Source organism: Propithecus coquereli, unplaced genomic scaffold, assembly GCF_000956105.1.
Source record: "Propithecus coquereli isolate 6110/MARCELLA unplaced genomic scaffold, Pcoq_1.0 Scaffold67, whole genome shotgun sequence".
Lineage (NCBI taxonomy): Eukaryota > Metazoa > Chordata > Mammalia > Primates > Indriidae > Propithecus > Propithecus coquereli.
The window spans coordinates 3,525,066-3,546,180 of NW_012152729.1; positions in this window are offsets into that span (position 1 = coordinate 3,525,066).

The following is a 21,115-nucleotide window of genomic DNA, read 5'->3' on the forward strand; positions in this document are numbered from 1 at the left end:
TCTGCTACAAGGATTGCTGCCTTGTCAAGTGGCAGGCAGCAAAGACTGCCAGCAAGTGCAGATGCCAAACACAGCTACAGTGCCCAAACCCAAGCAAAGGCTTAGGAGAGGTCTTCTTGGTGAGGGAGGAGGCAGATTTGTTCCCTGGGCTGAGACCTTTTCCCTGTGCTCTGGGAGGCAGGCAGTATTATCCTTTGGTTCATGATTCCCCAGTGACACCACTGAGTGGCTGTCTCCCAGGGTGGCTGCTGTGAGGGTGTGAGTCAAGGTTATTGCAAATGCCATAGCCCTTTCTGGATGTAGCACCCGGCAGTCAGTGGCCGCCTCCCAGGCAGAGAGCTTGCTCCACAAAAGGAGATTTTTCTGGACTTGCCATATTGAATTCATTCTGTTTATTTCTCTGTAGGCTACAGGGGCTGAAAACCAAATCCCACCCTCCTCAGGCTGGTTAGAAGGAAAATCTATCTTTTCTAATGGCTGCAGTCACAATCTACACCAGATTTCTCTCCATGGCTACGCTTGTAATGACAATGGAAAACAAAGGCAGGAAGGGAGAGGGGCATGAACACAGCGCTTCTTCCAAGAGGCACCGGCAATTCTGTGGAGAACGCAGGCAGTGGGGAGGTAACTTTCACAGCTGTGAGACAGTCCCTTGATGAGTGAAAGAGTTTTGATGTGCGAAATGATAAAAGAAGATGAAAGAGATCATGGTGCCTCACTGTGTTTTCTTTGAAGAGTCACGCTAGGATTCCAGATGCTCTCCAGAGTTCTGGAAGGACGAATACAAGGGTGGGCAAGGCCTCAAAGATTTTGACAAGTTGTCCTGGGATAAGTCGCTAGTGATTGTAAACGTATCACTAATGAGAAATGAGAAATGGCTCATCTGGCCATTGACCCCAGTAACAATTAATGTGTATCAACACACACTGAATTCAACAGGGTTGAATGGTGACTTCTGAAGAATAAAATCAAGTTAGGAATAACAACCAGTCAGAATAACAATAGTAAAGGCACCGAAGTTTGGAATGGTTGGGCATCAGAAAGCAGGGTGGTTACCTCAGAGCTACTCCATGAGCCCGGCCTCTTTGACCTGTTTGTTCTGATCCCAAGGCTCCGACATACCAATTCTTTGACATTTCTGTGACGAGCCCCCAGCACAGGGCCTGGCACACAGTAGGTGTTCAGCCAGTGTTCACAGCTTGCTCACACACGTGGCTCCCACTCTGTGGTAAACCCTGGGCCAGGCAGGGGAGAGATGGAAATGAATGAGACATAGTCCCTGTCCTCAGAGAATTAGTCAATTCTACATTAGAACAAGGTGCGCAGTGTAGGAAATGTGCAAGCGAATATGGCCACCTCGTGATATTCCCTTCTAGGTGCTTCCTCATGCCTCTGGAATAACATAACCCAATGGGTGAGGCAAACAGGGATTTTATAAATGCTGCCAACCTTTTCTCACATCAGGTCTGAGCAGGCCCAGCTGTGGAACCCGGGGTAGCAGAGTAAACGCAAAGGAGGCAAAGGCTGAGGTATTGCGGAAGCCTGTTGCCTGCAGTGAAAACGGTTTTCCTTTACATGCTTTATTTGAAAGATGGGCACTTGAAACCATTTGCCTGCAATTAGAGCACGCTGCCACAAGGGGCGCCATGAAGCAGCGTGGTCCAAGCAGCCATGTGGTACACTGAGCAAAGTACAGTTTTTCGGTTGTTAATCTTCAAAAGAACATAATTTTAAATTAATTGATCATAAAGGAATTGCACACTTAATAGGGCCAAGCCATGGTAACCTATACATAGTGAGTGGAGAGCTGTGAATTCATCAACATTCATGTAACAAAATCTATTGTGTGCCTACTACGTACAAAGAAAAACACAAAGTCCCTGCCCTTAGGTACTCAGTCCTCCAAGGAAGACAGAGACAGATGATTACAGTGCAGCAAGATACGTGGTATAATGGAGGGAGGAGCAGAGAGCACTAGGAACATAGAGGGGTGACTAATTCTACCGGACGGAAAACACACACACACACACACACACACACACACACACACACACACACGTCTTGTGTGTTGGATTCAGACATTGACCCCTGAGTCTGAGGATTTACACCAACACACACGGAAGGGGAAAAGCCAACGTGTTGGAGTACTTTGAGACGCTGTAAGGAATTCAGATTGGTCTGTCAAGTGACTGGACATATAACTTATGTCTCTAGACTTCAGTCTCCCAATCTGGTGCCCTGCGGCTTGGCAGTGGCCGTCTTGACCATGTTAGCTGGAGCAGCATGAAAGTTAGAGGGATGACTTCAATCTCCAGAGACCAGCCCTGGCCTTGCCCCCACCACAAGGCCTCCTTGGCACCTGTTTGGACTCTGCTGATGCTACCTCTTGATCATGACTGAGATGTTCCAAGGGATCACAGAGGATCGGCTATGATTCTGGCCCCAGAGGAACTTGGTGTTTGGGAGGTGTCCGTCTTTGATGTTCAGTGGAAGGGGTTTAGCTCTCCCGAGGAGCTGTTTGGTTTTAGTGCCCTTCCCAGGCACCAGGCTGGCCCAACCACAGTGCCGACCACTGAACACACTGCCCTGCCTCCTTTTCGCCAGCAGGTCTTCTGACCTGCAGCCTGTCTCTGAGGCTACTCTCCAGAAATTCTTGGCCCGGTCGAGCAGAGGACTGCTGGTAGCAGGCCAGTACCACCCCTGCCTCTCAGGCCCCTCAGAAGACAAGGCCCTACCTGGCCTGTATCTCTCTCGGGAGACCTTCTTGGGCCCTAGCAGGCTGTCTCCCCCCAGCCCCCAAGCAAGCCCCTCCCTGCCTTTCCTAGGCCCCAGCCCTCCCCAGAATTGGCAGCTCTGTGTTAGAGGATACAGAGGAGCAACCATCTTGAATAAGTGAAAAAAATACCAGAGTGTTAAATTTAAACAAACCATTTAAAGCTGCTAATTGCCCTGCAGAGAGTTTTAATAGACGATATATTAGAGCAATACCTGGTTAAGAGAGCAGACAAATGGAGGCACTGAAAAAGCCCTCACTGAAAGTCCATTTACAAGTCTTAAAACAGATCTTTGAAAATAATCCATGTGCCCAGGAATTTCACACCTGAGACTAATAGGCCCTGAGCCACCTGTCCAGGTCAGAGCCAACTCAGGTCCCCTACCCCCATACCCCCTCTCTCTGTAGAGAGCTCACCCCTGCCAACTAGGACCAGATCTACTGAGGCTGCCTGGTGGTGACAACACTTCCTGCCTTGCCTACCACTACCACAACCTCCACCAAACACAAGCGCCCCCTGACCAGGGCCTGGATGGTCCCTTCATCTTGCAGGAAACACTAGGACACATCCCAGGAGTGGCCTGCCAGCTCTCCTGCTCCAGGCAGGCAGGACTCCCTTCCTGGAGTTAGCAAACAAAGAAAAATCAACATAGGGTCTTTAAAAACCATTCTGCAGAGGATATCTCCACCAAAGGAGATGAGGACAGGCTGAGATAAGCAGAGCTACTTAGAAACCGAACAAAGACAAATTAAAACATTCATTGGAGGCAACAGAATGCAGATCAGTGGAGTGAGAAACAAGATGTCTCCCTTCCAAGTCACTGCAGAAAAGAAAAGAAATCACGAGCTATGGCTCAAAAGTCAGAAAAGAAAGGAAATGCAGAAAACATAAAACAAGATGACAAGAGGCCACCCGGAATGGTTATGACAATAAATGTAAGCACTGACATTCCCTTGTTAGAAGACAAAGGTTCCAAGATTAAATTAATACAAGAGACTCCCCCAAAATTAAATGGCTCCCAGGTAGGCAAAGCTATCACAGGTAAATGCAAACAAAAGAAAAAGCGTGAGTGGCTATATCAGACAAAGCACAATTTAAGGCAATAAGCGTCAAGCAAGATAAAAAGGGTAATTTTATATTCATAGAAGCAATTGTGAAAGCATAACTGTTCCGAACATTTGTACACTCAGTACTTTAGCATGGAAATACAGGAGGCAAAATCCGTTACCATTAGAAATACAAGAAGAATCTGGCCAAACGACAGTTGTGGGCATAAATTTACATACTAGTTTCAGTCTCTGATGTCAAGTAGCCAAAGCATATACAACAGAGAGGACTAATAGAGTGAAGATTGAATTAAAAGGTGGGTACTAAATGTTGTGCCAGTCTGAATGATGTTTGCCATGTTTTAAAAGCCGTAAATTGATGCTTGTGCTATAAATGTTAAATTTAGTACACATTTATATATACGGTATAATTATAATTGCATTTTTAAACCCCTAAACCACTGAAAAGCCACTGAAAGAAAATATACCAAAATGTTAACATTTGGTGTGTTTAGAAAGGTTGAAATTTAGGTCTTTAAAATTTTTCTTCCCACATTTTCTTCCAATGGTCTTTAATGATCATATATATTCTATGACTTAAAAAATGAACTGAAAAAAAGAAAAAGAGTAAGACTCATCCCCATAGCACAGGGTTTAGAATTTCCAAGATTTGAGACCATATATTCATGGGGGACTCGTGTGAAATTTCACAAACAAGGGCAGCAGACAGGAATCCCAGCAGGCCCACATAGCTGAGACCTGCTGGCTCTTCCAGGGCCTTCTAGATCAATCCCTGCCTGAAACCCTCTGTTTGCCCCAGGGTAGTACATTCTCCCAACTCAGCTCCCACCCCTCCTGGTGTACATTTTCTTCCCTTCCATCCTCTACTGGCAGCTCCAACGTGGTTGTTCTGAGACATTCCTGGGTCTCTTTGCTTGCCCCTCAGCTACTCTTATACATGGACATAGCTCCCCTCTATAAGCTAAGGACTCCCAAACTCATCTCTGGCCCAAAACTCATCTCAGAGCTTCAAAGGTGCACATCGGCCTGCAGACTGGACAACACCCCATAGATGTGGGGCAGGAATGGTGGACGTGCCTGCAGTCAAGCCCCTCGGAGCACATGAGGGTGGGACAAAGGGACTGGGTGTGAACCAGGGATGTCCCAGAGGGTGGTGATGAGAGCATGTGGGCATTCACAGTCCGATGTAGAAGAAGGTTCCCATGAAAGAATCAGAATAAATCATCACCTTGAGTATGGCTCACTCTGTGCCATCTGAAAATGAAACCTACGGCTGTCTCTGACATACAGGATTAGGAACTGTGGTTATTGCAGCAGTCAAGAAAAACAACAAAGTCAAATTTTAAGAACCAGGCCCAGGCTTTTCTGGCACTTGGAATGCTCACCCAGTACTCCCCAAATTTTCTTCTGCCCACTACAGCCAGCCCTCCGCCAGTTTGGTGGACAGGCTCTGCTCCACCACTGAGATCTGCTGGTCAGTGGTTTCTGGTCTGGCCTCCTGACTTCTCGGGGCAGAACAGAAAGTCTATAAATTCCCGAAAGTTTTCAATCTACCAGTAAAATGAGTGAGGATGAGATCAGGTTTTTAGCCCACTGATGTGGTTTGTTAATTTAAAGGCTTTTATAAGTACAAGGTACAGTCAGTCTCTTTTGAAAAGGGCAAAAATAAACTTAAGTACTAATTCTAAATGTATACTCTTATCAATTCCAGCTCTAAGTACATACTCTCATTGGAAAGTAAATTACTTTAAGAGAGCTTTCTAAAATTATTACATATAATTTCTCTTATATTCCTAGGTCTGAATTGCTATCTAGTTACCATTTTACTTTGAAAGGCAAACATGCACGAAGCCACTCCTTGGAAAAACGGTTTCATGAAATACTATGCAGCTATCTGGTTTTGGAGAAATAAAAGATGCTGCTAAGTAAGCTCTAGCAAGTCACTTAATGTTTCTCATTCACAACCTCCTCTTTTTAAAAGTGAAGAAAATAATACCTACCATAAAAGACTGATATAAAGAAAACCCTGTTTCTGAATGCCGAGTACAGTGTCTGTCTCGCAGCAGCAGCTCAGTAAACACAGCAGTCATTATTACTCTCACATCAGACAGTGGTTTGCAAGCTCCCTGCTCCTGCCCCGCGCACATGATAAACGAGAACCCGTGTAGGAAAATTCCCAGGTTTCGTACACGTCCCGGCAGGACAGCTATAACTCCACGTCCCTCCTCTCACTCAAGAAACATCAGAAGGCACTGATTGTGACTGCAATTGAGGTGATTATAGGAAAAGTCCCTAGACTCTTTGCTTATTTATTTTTTAAGAAAATTAATCCTGAACTTTATTGTTTTATCAGTATTTACAAATAAAGCGGGATGCACTAATGTCTAAAAGACAAGTCTCAATTAGCGGAGAGCCTATTTTCTCAGAACCAGGCATGGCATAACTTCCCTGGGAGTCAGCACCCCCAACAGCCCCTTCATCATGTGGGACCTGGGGGCCTGGCTTCTTGCGTTGGTCAGACTCCCAAGCAACTGGATATCTTGGGCCACATTTTCTTACTCCCTTAAACCCTGTCCTCTCACTGGTAGGGTGCCTTTAGCTAACAGTTCATAAACGCTTCATGAATAAGTGCACGTGAATTCTGCCCTCGCTTTTGCACCTCCCTGCAGTGCGACCCGCAAATGTGCATTAGAGGCCAAAGTCAGGTCAGGTGACCTGACTCCCAGCAATAACGCGCACAGAAGGCAAATGATTAAGTAATGCGCGTCTATCCACTTGACACGACATTCTGCAGCCACTGGAAATGATGCTCTCGAAGACTCAAAGGCCACATGGAGATGCATCTAACATTAATTGAATAAACAGACCATAAAGAGAGTGTCCTGGTTCAGCCATCACACGCATGGACCCAGACCGGAGGGGAAGGCTAAACAGAATTCGTTGCTATGTCATGGGCGCGATTCTGCATGATGTGTTTCCAAATTCTCTTCCATGTTGTTTGGTTTTTACAATGAACAGTAGGGTGATGGGGGGAGAAAGGCCCCCAAGGTTGGAAATTAGCCCAGGGCTGCTTCCCAGGCACGTGGCCAAACTCAGCGTGCTGAACTCAGAATGAAGGCTGAGGAGCCAGACCAGGGGAAAGGATGGGTGAGCCAGAGTCCATACAGGAATGAAATGTGGACTTGACCCAAAATAGCTGTCATGCCCAGCCTTGGAGTCTGAATTAATCCCCCTCTTAGTTTATTGACATCTATGAAATTGATTCTCACCACAGAATAACAACTCGCGGCCCTGGCATCGCAGTCGATAAAAAGTGTGACCGGGGAGGCAGCATCTATGCCAATATTCACAGAGGGGCACAGTGGTGGGCTTTGCCAAGGCTTGTGCATTAGCCTAGGCATTCCTGGAGAGCAAGAGAAGTTGTGGTCGGGGGAGAGGAGGAGAAAAGGGGAGGATATTGGTGGCAGGGGCAGGGGGATAGGGAGGAAGGGCAGCTTCTGCTGCCATCAGGTCAAAGCTGGCCTTGGGTGCTGCCCGTCTACGCTCATGCTGGAAGCCTGCCCCACTTTAACTGAATGTGCCCCTCTCCCCACTGCCACTCCCCCCTGCAGATCTGGGTTGGAGCAGCAGCAGCAGCTGAAGGGCCTGGACAGCTTGCTCCAGAGGGGACTCCTTGCCCTGGGCTTTCAAAGGGGAGGGTGGTTTTATGGGTTTATCCTTTTGTCCTCATCCTGTCTTGAGGTTGGACTTCAAAGGGCAGGAGGTGGATAGTAGAACTGGTCACAGGAAGAAAAGGGCTTCCCGGGAAGTTATGCTGGGAACTGGAACATCTAAACCCTTCCTTTCCTTGCTGCAGACCTAAACTCCAGTCCCCTCTCTGAGACAGGATCCACTGCTTAGTCCTGGAACAGGTCCCTCGCTTGGTCCACAAGTCCTTCATTTGCAATAGAACAGGGAAGGGCACAGCCCAAAGGGCTCGTAGAGACTCATTGCTGATGAGGATAACTAGGACAGGCCGGTGTCAGCCCTGGGCGACACAGCCCCGCTCCTTCCCAGCCGGGCTACAACTGATCACGCTACACTGCAGGTCAGGGAGGAAGGGCCTGGGTGCCCAGCGCATGTGCCCCCGGCTCCTTTCTTCTGCCCCTAAGCTCTTGCTGAGAGCAGAAACAACTGTTCTCCTGGAATCAACACAGACTCCTTGAGGCCCAGTGCCCCTAAACCTACCCAGATCCTTCTAGGGAAATCCAGCCCAGCACCAAGCTTTCTGTGGCAGTCAGAGTCCCCTTGTCACTGAGCAGAGCGAACAAACCTTCTCAAGCACAGAGCGCTAACCAGCCCTCACGCAGCCCTGTCAGGTGCGTGGCTCCGGCAGCCCCGATTGCACTGAGGTTTGCAGGGTCTGGCAGGCCACTGCGCTGGACTGGAGCCCATGGTGTCCAGCAAAAAGGCAGACAGGTCTCGGCTTTGCCCACGTTAGAACCTAGGCCACCAACACTCCAGCCCTGGGGTTTCTACACACCCCACCTCAGCCTGGTGGGCAGGACCCACTCCAAATCTATAACCCTGCAGTGACCCAGCCCCTTACCCACATCTGCCCCATCTACGGCAGCCAGTGTGCAGCCATCAGTCACCTCCCATGGGGCAGCCAGGTTTGGTCATATCACTGAGACACTCCCCTGGTTTGGTCAGGCTGGCCTGCCCTGACCATAGTCACCACTGTCTGCTGGGATTTTTTGATGTGACCATAGTTTCCAGACTCCAGGACCTAATTAGTCATGGTCTCCTCTTGGCTTTCTGCACACCTTGCTATGGCATGACCACCTGTGCCCAAGTCTGCCTGTATCCTCCAGGGCAGGGACCAAGTGTGACCCCTTCAGCTCCTAATCCAGGTTTAGGTGTAGATGAAAGGTTCTAAGATATGGGGACCTCAGGAACTGCCCCTTACAAACCTCCCAAGCTTACCTTTTCTCTCCCTTCCATAATCAGACATGGAAAAGAAAGGGTTAGGCCGGGCACAGTGGCTCACACCTGTAATCCCAGCATTTTGGGAGGCTAAGGTGGGAGGATTGCTTGAAGCCAGGAGTTTAAGAGTCGCCTGGGGAACATAGCAAGATCCCGTCTGTAAAAAAATAAAAATAAAAAAATTAGCTGGGTATGGTGGTGCTCCTATAGTCCCAGCTACTGGGAAGACTGAGGCAGGAGGATCGCTTGAGCCTGGAGTTTAAGGTTGCTGTGAGCTATGATGACACCACTACACTCTACTTCGGGCAATAGGGTGAGACCCTGTCTCAAAAAAAAAAAAAAAAAAAAAAAAGAGTTAGATGTTCTAATTCCCAGCATGACTTCCTGGGAAGCCCTTTTTTTCCCTGAGACCAGTTCTGCTATTTACCTCCTGCCCTTTGAAGTCCAGACTCAAGACAGCATGAGGACAAAAGGATAAACCCACCCTCCCCTTTGAAAGCCCTGGGTGAAGAGTCCCCTCTGGAGCCAGCTGTTCAGGCCTTGCTGCTGCTGCAGCTGCTCCCCCAGATGTGCAGGGTGGGCTGGGAATGGGGCACATTCAATTTGCAAACCGGAGGCAGAGTGGCTGTTTGAGGCAGCCTGTGTGGCTTTTCTGTTTGAAGTGTTGCCTGTGACACACCCGACGAGGATTTGTCCTAGTAGCTTTTGGCTCATACACAGTTTATTGGCCTCTGCTTCCTAATGTCTTTTTCCACGGCCAAATCTCCTCGGGAGATACTCGCAGAAGCAAAAGGGCCTTTGAGTTGGAAAATCTTGGGCCGTTAGCTGCTATAAGTGGAGTCAAGTGAGTTTGTCTCCACGGTGATGTTTACTTCCCTGCTCCGGGAAAGAGACATAGGCTGCTGAGACGCTCCAAAACAAACAAAGAAATGGGAGGCGGAGGGAGGTGGACACAGCTCACGGGAAGTCTGGGACGCCTGGCAGAGGCACAGGAAGGTGCTTTCCTGTGGGCAAATCCACTAACTGGCATGGAACCCTCCCCTCTCCCAAGGCCTCCTCTTTCCTTTCCTTTTCTGGGCCTCTAGCGCAGGGAACAAGGGACCGGATCCTCAGGTGAACCTGGCTTGTACCTGCCCCCGCTTTCCAAGTCCCTCCCCTTCCCTCTGTCCTGCCCACTCCCTCCCTCCTTCCTTTCTGATTTAATGTCTCAGCTCCCACATTTGGAGGTTTCTGCTCACAGTGCATCTGCACCCCCCATTTTCAACCCCCCTTCCCACTCCTATGACCCAAATGCAAGATGTCACATAGATCCCAACCCAGAATCATCCTGCTAACTTCTGCCCATAGTCCTAGGGTTGTGCTGTCCAATATGGGTGCCACTAGCAACGTGTAGCTATTTACGTTAAAGAAAATTAAAAATTCATTTCTCAGTCACCCCAGCCACATTTCAAGTGCCTGATGGCCATGTGTGGCCAGTGGCTACCGTATTGGACAGCACAGAAATGGAACATTTCCATGATTGTAGATCATTCTACCGGACAGCACTATCCAGGACCTTGAGATATTTTAGGGTCCTGATTCTTCCACTAAATGCATTCACTATTCCTTCCAGCTCTTCCCTGCCAGTTGCAAGCTTGGCGATACAGACCATTTTTAAAATCAGACAGACCTAAGTTTAAATCTGATTTGAAATTTGGTTTGCTGAGTGAACCTGGGAAGCCTCAACCTCCTCGTCTGTAAAATGGGAATAATTGTATTGACCTAGGTGGCTTGACAGGAGGATTAAATATGTGTGCACACTCTCAGGGTTGGAAAGTGAGTACAGTGACAGAAACAGACATGAAGAATAATAGATCTGTCCCTTGACCACTTGGGGATATTTCTATTTTGAGTGCTACTTCCTCAGCATATTGATTTTAAATCAATTGTTAAGAACTTTTCATTGTTTCACAGCTTTCAGAAGCATGTCTCTCCCTCAGATATTCGGTAGCCACCCCTGGCAAATTCCTTCAGTGAGTCACTTGCATAGAAGCCAAGCAGTAGGGGTGAGCTGCCAGACCCGCCGGGGGTCAGCTCCAGGCTGCCGTAGGAGACCCACAGGAGCTTCTTGGCATGGTCAGGGACTGGCTGTCAGTGTGACCTGGGTCAGCCAGCTCACCACTCTTTGTTTCCTCTTCTTCTATTGTCCAGTCCCCATAGTGACATAATGAATGGTGTTGTCAAAGATCAAATGAGGTTATTGAATCAACATCCATTTCCTTGTGGGCGCACCTGTGTCTGGCATCCACGGGGCCTGGTTCTGCACTAAACCTAGTGTATGCTCAGTATACATGTTCACTGGATGCCCGGACATGCAAACATGCTATTTAGAACTATGCTATTCACTTTGCAAAAGCAGGAAGGATTATTAACACTGCAAGAGATGAGATGGTCCAAAATGGAGCCTCTATTTTCTTTCCACCTTTGTTCCGTCTTAAGTCTGGCCCACGGTCAGCACCTGGGGTGTCTGCTCCTTTTGATCAAACCCACTCACTCAGCATCCCCTGAGCACCCTTCACACGCCAGGCTCGGGGCTGCGGGTACATTGTCACCGAAGGGGCACACCGTGATTGACATCCTGCAGCACAGCATGAGGGAGGGGGGCTGGCAGACCCAGGTGCTGTCCCTTCTGGGTGGTGTGACTCTTCCTCCCTCTCAGAGGGACTGCTGGCCCTCCTACTGCCCACCTCCCGGCACCAGCCTGGGCTGGGCCGAAGCCACATAGCTTGTTGAGCACCCCGCCAGCCCCCCAGCCTGCAGAGTCCCCGTCCTCATCGCCTCGCAGCACTAACAATGCCCCGAGGGGCGTGGGGTCAGCTCCGATGCTTCCCAGGGAGCCGCCACCCTCCAGCCTGTCCCCACAGCCTCCACGGTTTCTGTCCTTCCTCCTTCCCATGCTGGACCTGCTCCACAGGCCACCAGAGGCACTCTGGTTTCTCAGGGACCTCCCCTTGTCCTCACGGCATCCAGTGGAGTTTGTCTCCGGTGGCCCCCACACCCCGGAAGCCAAGGACGCTCTGAGGAAGCTGGGCCTTTCCCTCCCCGCCCGGGGCAGACCTGGCCACCGACTCTCCATGTGGAATCTTAGCGCCACCGGCTGGAGGGGGCCGTCTTGGCACAGAGGGCTCTTGCCCCCTTGGCCCGCCCCAAGCGGTCTATTTCTTTGGAATGGGAGAGGTCCTCCCTCACCAGTTCCAGCCTTGACTGCACCTCCACAGACATCCGTGGGGTGCGCTTTTTATTTCCCACGTGCAAAGAATTGACAGCCACAGGTCTGAAGCCAGAGGTTCTGATTCCGGCCCTTGCAAGCCCCTGTCTGGTCACTGGGCACCATTCCCTCAGCTGAGGCCTCGGCCTCTCTCCCACACCTGCGGGAAGGTCTCTGCACTGTCTCCTTAAGAACGTTCTTCTGGTTTATAACAGAGTCACCACGGCATCCACGGAGCATGCTGGTGCCTGGCCCGGCGCTGAAACGTTCTGTCTGGATTTTGTCATTTCACCCCCTCAGCTGTCTCATGATGCGGCTACTGTGATCACCTCCATTTTACTGATGACACACTTGGGTTCAGAAGTTAAGTTACTTTACCCAGGTCACGGTGGAGTCAGCCCCAGCTTGACTTGAGGTCCCGACTGCTTAGCCGCGGAGCCACATGCCCCGGCGCACAGGACCAAAGCTCTGCGGGCAGTGCCCAGGGGTCACAAGGGCCTCTGGAGAGGTTCATTCCTCCCGTGGCCCCCCCACCCCCAGCCCCCCGTGGGGGATTCGTGAGTGAAGTGGGCAGAAGAGCAGGCTCAGTGCCCTGGGGAAGCGCTCAGGATTCAACGCCTCCCGACAGCATCTTTAGGGTAATTACATCCTGTCGTGCACACACAGGTGTAACGACACAGCAGTCCTCCTGGCCGAGAATAGGATCCAGGAGAGACCGTCATCCCCACAGCCAATGGCCAGGACAGGGAGGGCCGCGGTCGCCCTGGCCCCAGACACCACCTGCCATGCTTCTGTGTGTGCTGGCCCAGCACGCCTGGCAGCCGGGGCTCTGCTGCTGTCCCTCTGATGAAGCAGAAAGAAGGGCTAGTGAGGGCAGCAACACCCAGAAAGTACAGAACCAGCCCCTCTGGCCTTATGCAGGGAGGGCCTGGACTGGGCAGGCCACCTCCCAACCACGCCCTTGGTCACCTCGGGCCTCTCACCTTGCACCATGTCCACCCTCGGCGTAAGCTGCGCACCCCTACTGAGGCCTCCAGCCCTCTCACCAGCACTGCTCCGCCGGGTGACATCACCGCCCCCTCGGCCACTGCCAGGCTCCAGAGCCACCCCTATTGGCCTCTGTGGCTTGCTCCACCTGTGCCAATCTGTTCTCCAGGCTCAGAGCACCCCACAGGGTCTGGAATAGTGCCAAGCTTAGGACATACCTGTCAGTGGGCAAACAGTGAGGTAGCCCAAGGCCCCCTGTCTAAGCCTGAAGCACAGGTCTGGGTGCAGGAACGAGACCAATAGGAAGGAGACCCAACCCAGTTTGCCGGTGCCTTAGTCCGGTCTCTGTTGCTATAACAGAATACCTTAGACCGGGTAATTTAAAAGAAAAGAGCAAGATCTCTTACAGTTCCGGAGACTGAGAAGTTTAAGGCGGAGGGGCTGCATCTGGTGAGGGCCTTTGTGCTGTGTCACGCATGGCAGAAGGAATCCCACAGTGAGAGATGGGGACTGTGCCAGCTCAGGTCTCTCCTCCTCTTTTTATAAAGCCACAGGTCCCATCACAGGGCCTGACCCTGATCACCTTATCTAACCCTAATTACCACCCAAAGGCCCTACCTCCAAATGCCATCAGCATGAACTTGAGGATTAAGTTTCCAACACATGAAATTTGGGGGACACACTCCAACCATAGCAGCTGGTAACTCCCTGAGGAATCCCGGGAAGAGACTTCAGCCTCGCAGAGCAAGATCCCAGGACAGGGATGAACAGAATGATCTTGGAGATCCCTTCTGTGCCATAGGAGGTGACAAGGAGACCAGAAAACCTGAGTCAAAATCCTGACTGTGATACCAACTTGAACCAATTACTTCACCTCTCCGACCCTTAGTTTTCTCAGCTGTAAAATGGGGAGATACCAGTACCTTCCTCTTAGGTTGTTATGACGATGGATGAGCTAATAACTCTGAAAATGACTGTGAAGCCCCGCTGAGTGAAGGTTTAACCGTTAAAACTAAAATCCCATAAGCTGGGCTGGGGCCCTCCATACATACAATGGTTAAGGAAATTGGCCCTTTTTGAGGAGATTCCCACATTTTCGCTGAAAGGGACCTCAGAGATCCTCCATTTAACGAAGAAACCAGTGCAGTCCAGCCCAGGCTCTCCCGGCAGCCCCCGCACCACCTCCCTCCCTGTGGCAGGTGCACCCACAGAAGGCAGAAACTCACCCACTCTTCCCTGGAGGTTAAAATAAGGAGACAACAGAGGAAGCAATTTGTAGTCATCTCAGATCTGTGGCTAAGGAGAAAATTCCTTCCCCTTTCTCCTCAAACCCTCAGCATCCTCAAACTACAACAGAACCCCTCAGTAGGAGGTGGGATTCCTCTCCGGCACTTCTGCCCAGAAGCCCTCAAGCAGCTGGGCCCGGACTGTTTCCTATTTTTGCAACAGTGAAACGCTACCTTCCTCCTCTAAGCATGTTCTTATTCTCTTCCTGCACACTCTCCCAGCTGCCCTTCGGGAGGCTCATCCCTCTGCCTTGCCCAAGCCCCTGGCCCAGGTCACAGCTCAAACAAGGACCAGGCCCAGCGTCTGTTGTTTCCCTGGCTCTGAGTAAAGGAAGCCTTTGGTTCTGATTCTGTGAGAACCTCTTCCCTCGCTCAGAGCACATTCCACCTCTTACTGAGGATTTCCACTGTAGTTAGATGATGTAGAGGCATTTGTTACCTTAGAGTTTTGGAGGTCAGAAGTCCAAAATCAGTTTCACTGGGCTAAATCAAAGTGTCAGCAGGCTGGCTGGTGTTCCTTCTGGAAGCTCTAGGGGAGAATCCATTTCTTTTTCTAACTCCTAGGGGCTGCCTGTATTCCTGGGTTTGCGGCTCCGCCCCCATCTTCAAAGCACGTCCTTCCTTCTCCCACCTGTGGCGTTCCTGCTGCCCTCGCTTAAGGACCCTTATCACTGCATTGGGCCCACCTGGGTAACCCTGCCTCCCCGCCCCAAGATCCTTAACTCAATCACAATTGCAAAGTTCCTTTTGCCGCATAAAGTAACACATGGACAAGTTCTGGGGATTAGGGTGTGGACATCTTTCAGGGGCCACTATTCAGCGTCCCATAGACAGGTCCCTGAAGCCCTGAGACTTGGTTTCAGAAACAAATGCCACCCCCACCCCCAGACTGTTGCGTGGGTCAAACTCAATGGTGCCCTGGAATGTTGGCCCAGGAATAGAGACTGAGCTATGAGGCCAAGCCAGGAAGGTGTGCCCGGAAGGTGGCAGAGTAGAGGGAGTAGGGTTTGGACTTGGTTGTTTTAAGTGACATGGCTTCTCCAGGGGAGCAGATTTGCACTCGCTTTACCAAGTTGGTCCTGAGTTTCCCAAGCCCGGTGCCTGAGCAGAGGACACAAATGCACCGCAGAGTGGATCCCTCTAATGGCCAGGAGTTAGCGAGCTCCTCCTTCTCCTTCACACCCGCCTCCATGTAGTCACCAAGTGCTGCGATCTCCTTTCCAAATGTCCCTCAAGCCGTTTCTCCCCACCCCACTGCCACAGCCCAGCTGGGCCCCATCTGTCCCCCTGGCTCACTGCCATGCTGGCTCTTGGCCCCTCTGCTTTAGACCTCCCCCATCCACACATATCTTCCTGTACTGTCATCCCCAAAGCACACATGTGACCATGTCCCTCCCTTCGGTGGCTCCCCCTCATCTTGGGGGGAGGTCCAAGCTCTTTACCCTGAGCTATGCATTCTCTGCCCAGCTCCCCACAAACTGCAGGCAGTCAGAGCCTCAGCAAGCAGGTGGCAGATGTGCGAGGGCAGAGCTGGGGACGGGGTGAAGCAGGCGAGGGAAGGAGGATGGGGGGCCTGTGCAGATGGGGCTGCAAGGGCAGGCCTGACTCCAGAGGCCCCGGGTGCAGATGCAGTCAGCCCTGACCCGCTGGTGGGCACGGACCAGGAGCTGCGTCAGCCCCCAGTTAGCCCGGGTGGGCACCAGGTAGGGCCCAGCCACTGAGCCATCGGCCAGGTCCTGACTCAAATGGTTTCTGAGTGCTGGTTATGACTTTGAAGTCTGGAAGGATGAGAGGGGAAGTCTTTCCTCTGCAAACGATCCTGGCCAGACTCCAAGGACGGGGACTGCCCACTGGGACCCGGCTGGGCTAAAGGCCGTGGCTTGCTGAGGGAGTGATTTGGTCTCTTTCTGCATCAGCTGAAGACATGTAAAGTGGGTCCAGGGCCCCCACCTACCCGAGTCACCATCATGAAGCATAATTAATGCTTGTAAAGTGCTCCGAGGCCTTGACTGAGAGGCCTCATGTGAACACAGAATATCCTTATTAATCACTGTGACAGCACCAAGTGAGGTGGCCTATGGGGCAGTTGCCGCCACGCACGGAACAATGGATGCAGCCTAGCAGTTCAACTGTGACTTTGAAGTGGTCCTGACCAGCTGGCTCAGCAGCAGGGTAGCCGGAGGAGGCAGGCCCACCCGGGAGCCACCTCACTCCCCTGGCCTTACCTCCCATGCGTTAAGCTGAGAAATCAAACCTCCCTCCCTGCCAGGCAGGGTTAATGGGAGATCTGCCGGGCAATGGTGACGCGTCCCTTTTAATCCTGGGCAACCCAGCCTTGCAGTGGGGAGCCAAGCAGAGCATCATACGGGCCCCGCATTAGGCTGGGTGTCTATGGGCAAGTCCCTTGACCTCTCTGGGCCTCAATTTCCTCATCTGCAAAGTGAGATAATAATCGTACCTTTTCCCTTATAGGATTGTGAGATTCAAATGTTGTAGTCATGAAAAGGCCTTGGTGCCCGTAGTAATGGTAGAAGTAGTAAGAATAGTAATAGCAACAGCAGTAAGGAATCGACCACGTACATGCCAGGTACTCTTCTAAACGTGTTCTAATGACTAACTGCTCTGATCCCCATTTTACAGATGAGCGAGCCCAGGAACAAAGCAGGTGACCTCCAAGTTCCCACAGCTAGTGAAAGGTGGAGCTGGGGCCCGGGCAGGCTGGCTCCAAAGTCTGTCCTCTCTCTGATGCTGCTTTTCATCATTAGCTCATTTTAGGAGTGAGGCCTCGTTATGACTGTCATCATCAGCATCATCATCCTCATCATCACAAGGGGTAAAGGAAGCTGGGCCCTGGGGCGTCCGTGCAATGTTGGGGTCGCTCTGTCTTCCATAGGAAGGAGAGAAAGTGATTGTTGTCAAGATGGAGGTGAAGTGTGTGGGTTTTCTCACTCATCAAAACTCAGAGATGCAAGGAAATATGTAGCTAATATGTTTTTAGGAAAAATAGTCAATAGATGCCGGAAGAAACTAAAACTGCAGCCCTGCCCTGCCCCCTCCCTCAGGCTATATATTGAGGGCACTTCGTCTTCACATGCAGTAGACAAGGAGCTCCCTGTGGGTGATAGAGCAGGAGGTTCCTGGTCACCCAGGCATGGCTGTCCCGCTTATCCTGGTCAGTCCTCCAAAGGAAGGTTCCTGAGGCCAGACCCCAAATCCTCACTCTGGCTAATACGCTTAGTCCATGTCCCAGAACTTCAGCCAGTCCCTGAGCAGGACCTTGGCTCAAGGGCCATTAACCGAGCCTGTCCCTGTCTCACTGGAGGCCTCAGCAGCTGTTGGGCCACGTCCTCCAAGACTCTCCCAGCCCCAGAGGGCGGGGGCCCAGCATCCCTCACCCCTCCAGGACTGGATGGCTCAGCCAGATACTTGCTGTGACCCCAGCCACCCCTACTTCACTCCTCTCACCCCTCCTGAGGTCGCCTCCTCCAAACACAAACAGACTGTGCTGGAGCCTGTGCCCAGCTTTGCCCTCGACCCACTCCCTCTCCACCCTGCCCTCGTGCCCCCTCCTCAGCCTCCTGCACTCACGCCAGCCTTCCCTCCTTCCTGGGAGAATGCACCCAGCTGGCCCACTCTCGACCCAGCACAGGGATGGGACAAGGAAGTCCCATTTCAGACCCACTTTTGGACAAGTGCAAGACTACGGTTCAGGCCCATCTGGCATTTATGAGGGGCCAGGGCCAGGGTCAGGTTGACTTTAGGATTGAACAAAAGAAAGACTTGCCCAAGCCTCTTCCTCTTTGAAATGGGGGTCTCTGTTTCCATACGGGTTCCAAACTGGTTTGCAAGGTAACGTGTGGTATATGGGGAGCTCGTGTAGACCACAAAATGCATAGAGTCCTCCTCAGCCGCCCGCAGGGGATGTGATGCCAACGTGGATGTTGTTTGCCTTCCCCACGTGCCTTTTGGGGAACACGTCCCTACCAGGAAAGTGAGTCTCTCACCCCAGGAAAGTGCTCAGCTTTAAAAAATTTAGTGCAATTCTTTTTATATCAGCTGGTTATATTTAAAGTATTCAAAGGCCTAGATTTGCATCGTCTTAGTTAAATTACTCATCACCCATCTCTCATCTACAACCTGTTTTTCATTTGATGAAGGCTTCGTTTACATAAAGAGTTTTAGTTTTCCTCCAGCCAAGTAGGTGCTCGTTTCTCTCGTGGGTATTTGAGTTGGGCATCCACCTGCCTGGACGGACACTCGGCGGGCATCTCCGTAAGCCCCTCTGCTGCGCCACACTGCCTGCTGCGAGCTGTGGGGCCTGGGTAGGCATCTTCCTCCCACAAGAAAGTGAAACCCAACATGCCAGAAATGCACCGGGGCTGACAGCCAGCACACAACAGGAAGGGAACAGGGAACAGATCTGACCACAGGATAGGGCAGTGTCTTGAGAGCAACATGATTTGATGAAAAATTGTTATGAATGTCTGCCATTTATTGAGCACTTGATATGCACCAGACACGTGCTTATTATATCTGCATTCAAGATAATTCTGTGATGCAGGTACCAGGCCCACTCCTTGGCTGAATAAACTATGGTTCAGAGAAGTTGTGCCTTGGCACATGTCCCAGAGCCAGTATCCGGCAGACAGGTCTGTCTGACACCACACCCCCATGGCTGCATGTGTGTGTTCCCTTGTTTATACCCTACCACAGTCCACATAGGGTTTGAGGCAGCTCAGAGTGAGCCGTGTGACACAGCAAAACAACACAAAGAAGAATAGCCAGAAAGACACATGGAGGAAAATAAGAAGGTGCCAGGGCCTTTCACTAGCAGCACATAAGTCTTGGACTGGGCTCCAAGCTTCCTAGCAGCCAAAGCGAAGAAAGCCCAATCTCTTCCCCAATTATTGGTGTTTGTAGCATAAGCACAAACCAAACACAGACCAAAAGCGTAAAGAAGCACAATTTTTCCTAAGTCCAAGTCCAAAAACAAACAAATGTCTCCCAAATGACCTCTTAGGGAGACTTGAATGCAATAAAAGAGTGTAGCAATAGAACAGCTGAGGGGGCTTTGTCAGCCGCCCCAGCACAGCATGGCCAGGCCGGCTCTGGAGGTGGGGGAAGAGCCCTGGCAGCTGAGCCTGGCGGTGGGTTCCCCGAGTGTGTGCACATTTGCTGGGGAGTGCAAGGAGGTGAAGAAGGCAGGATCACGCAGAGGGAGAAACAGACCCGACAGTGGTTGCATCTGAGGCCTCGGCAGTTCTACAGGGAGCTCAGGAGCTGAGCTGGCCCCTCAGAGTTGTCCCCAGTGGAGGCCATGGCCTGGCCTTGGTACCCCCTCCCCAACCACCAGCCATCGACCACTGACCAACTCTGGGAGGGGGCTTAATCTTGATTAAGGCAGTTTCCCTTGGCTCAAGGCAGTGCCCAGGGAGGGACATAGCTGTGAGATGTGCCCAGTATCCAGGGACGGCTACACCAGCCCTGAAGATGGGGTCTAAGCAGAAACTACAGCAGCCACTACAAAGAGCCTTTGGGTACCGTGCTGGTAGAGTGTGGCAGGCTTCCAGCCACAGAGCTCTTAGGGGGACTGAGGCATCCTCCAAAGACACAGGCCTCCCACCTGGAAATGACGGGCCCCAGGACCAGCCGAGGCACCCCTGGTATACAGCATCACCTGTGCTCTGACACACCTGTGCTCTCGCACACGGGGCCTGAAGCCTCAAAGGCTGCCCCTCTTAGCATTGGAAACAATAACTTCAGCCTGGAAACTGTAAACACCCGCCTAATACACACCTACCTACACTCACACAACTTTAGAAATGAAAACTCCGTAAAGCACCTGGCTGTAGCAGTATTATTACTTCCTGATGAGCCTGCCAAGGTAAACTGTTTGCTGAGCATACAAGGACGGGCCAGAACAAGGGGATGAGTTGGGTGGTGCAGTGAAGAGGGATCCTGCCAGGCTCGGGAGAAGACCACAATGGCCTTAGACTTCGATTTTGTGCAGTTTGCCAGAGATAGTCAGGAAGCATCGGGACAAACCCAGCCGGGCAGCAGCAATGACTTGTGGCCGGAAGAGTGGGGTGGAGAGATCGGAAGGGGCTGGCAGGGGACGGGGGGAGAGAGCAGGGCCACGAGCCCTGGAGCGGGGGAAAGGGTATGGCTCTGAGCCAGGCCCCACGGCAGTTCTCATGCGCAGCGAGTTCTCCCTGGCCCGGACAGGGCAGGAAGTGCGGGCACAAGCCTGGTCACAGGTGGTGGCAGCAGCATCCTGTTTCTTTCCTTAGCAGAGGTCTGGTCTCGGAGTCTCAAGGAAGGCAGAACCCCCGGCTGCATCCAGATTCCCAGCTCGCCTAACTGCCCAGCGGTAGCGCAGATGTTGCTGGTTTGAATCTGATGCGATGAACTCTTTAAATAGCTACCCTAATGGATAATCAATCATTTCAGAGCTTTAATACTAAATCAGGCTGTTGGACACATTTGGGGGCAAAGCTGTTTGTATCTGAGCCAAAAACTGCCCTTTTCCTTTATGAAGCAGAGCATGTCACATTAAATACCTAATGGTCTAGGACAGGTCTCTTGTGACCTAAAAACAAAAGCTGAAGAGGTAGATTCTCTAAGAGTCTGCAAATTACATATGTAATTTTTAAATGAGGCTCTTCATTTGAATAGTATAAAGGATAGTAAAATAGAACCTCATGCTAACATTTAAAATAAGCATCTGCTATATATATTTTTTGCTATATTTTTAAAGTCAATATTAAAATAATATGAGCGCAGTTGTCA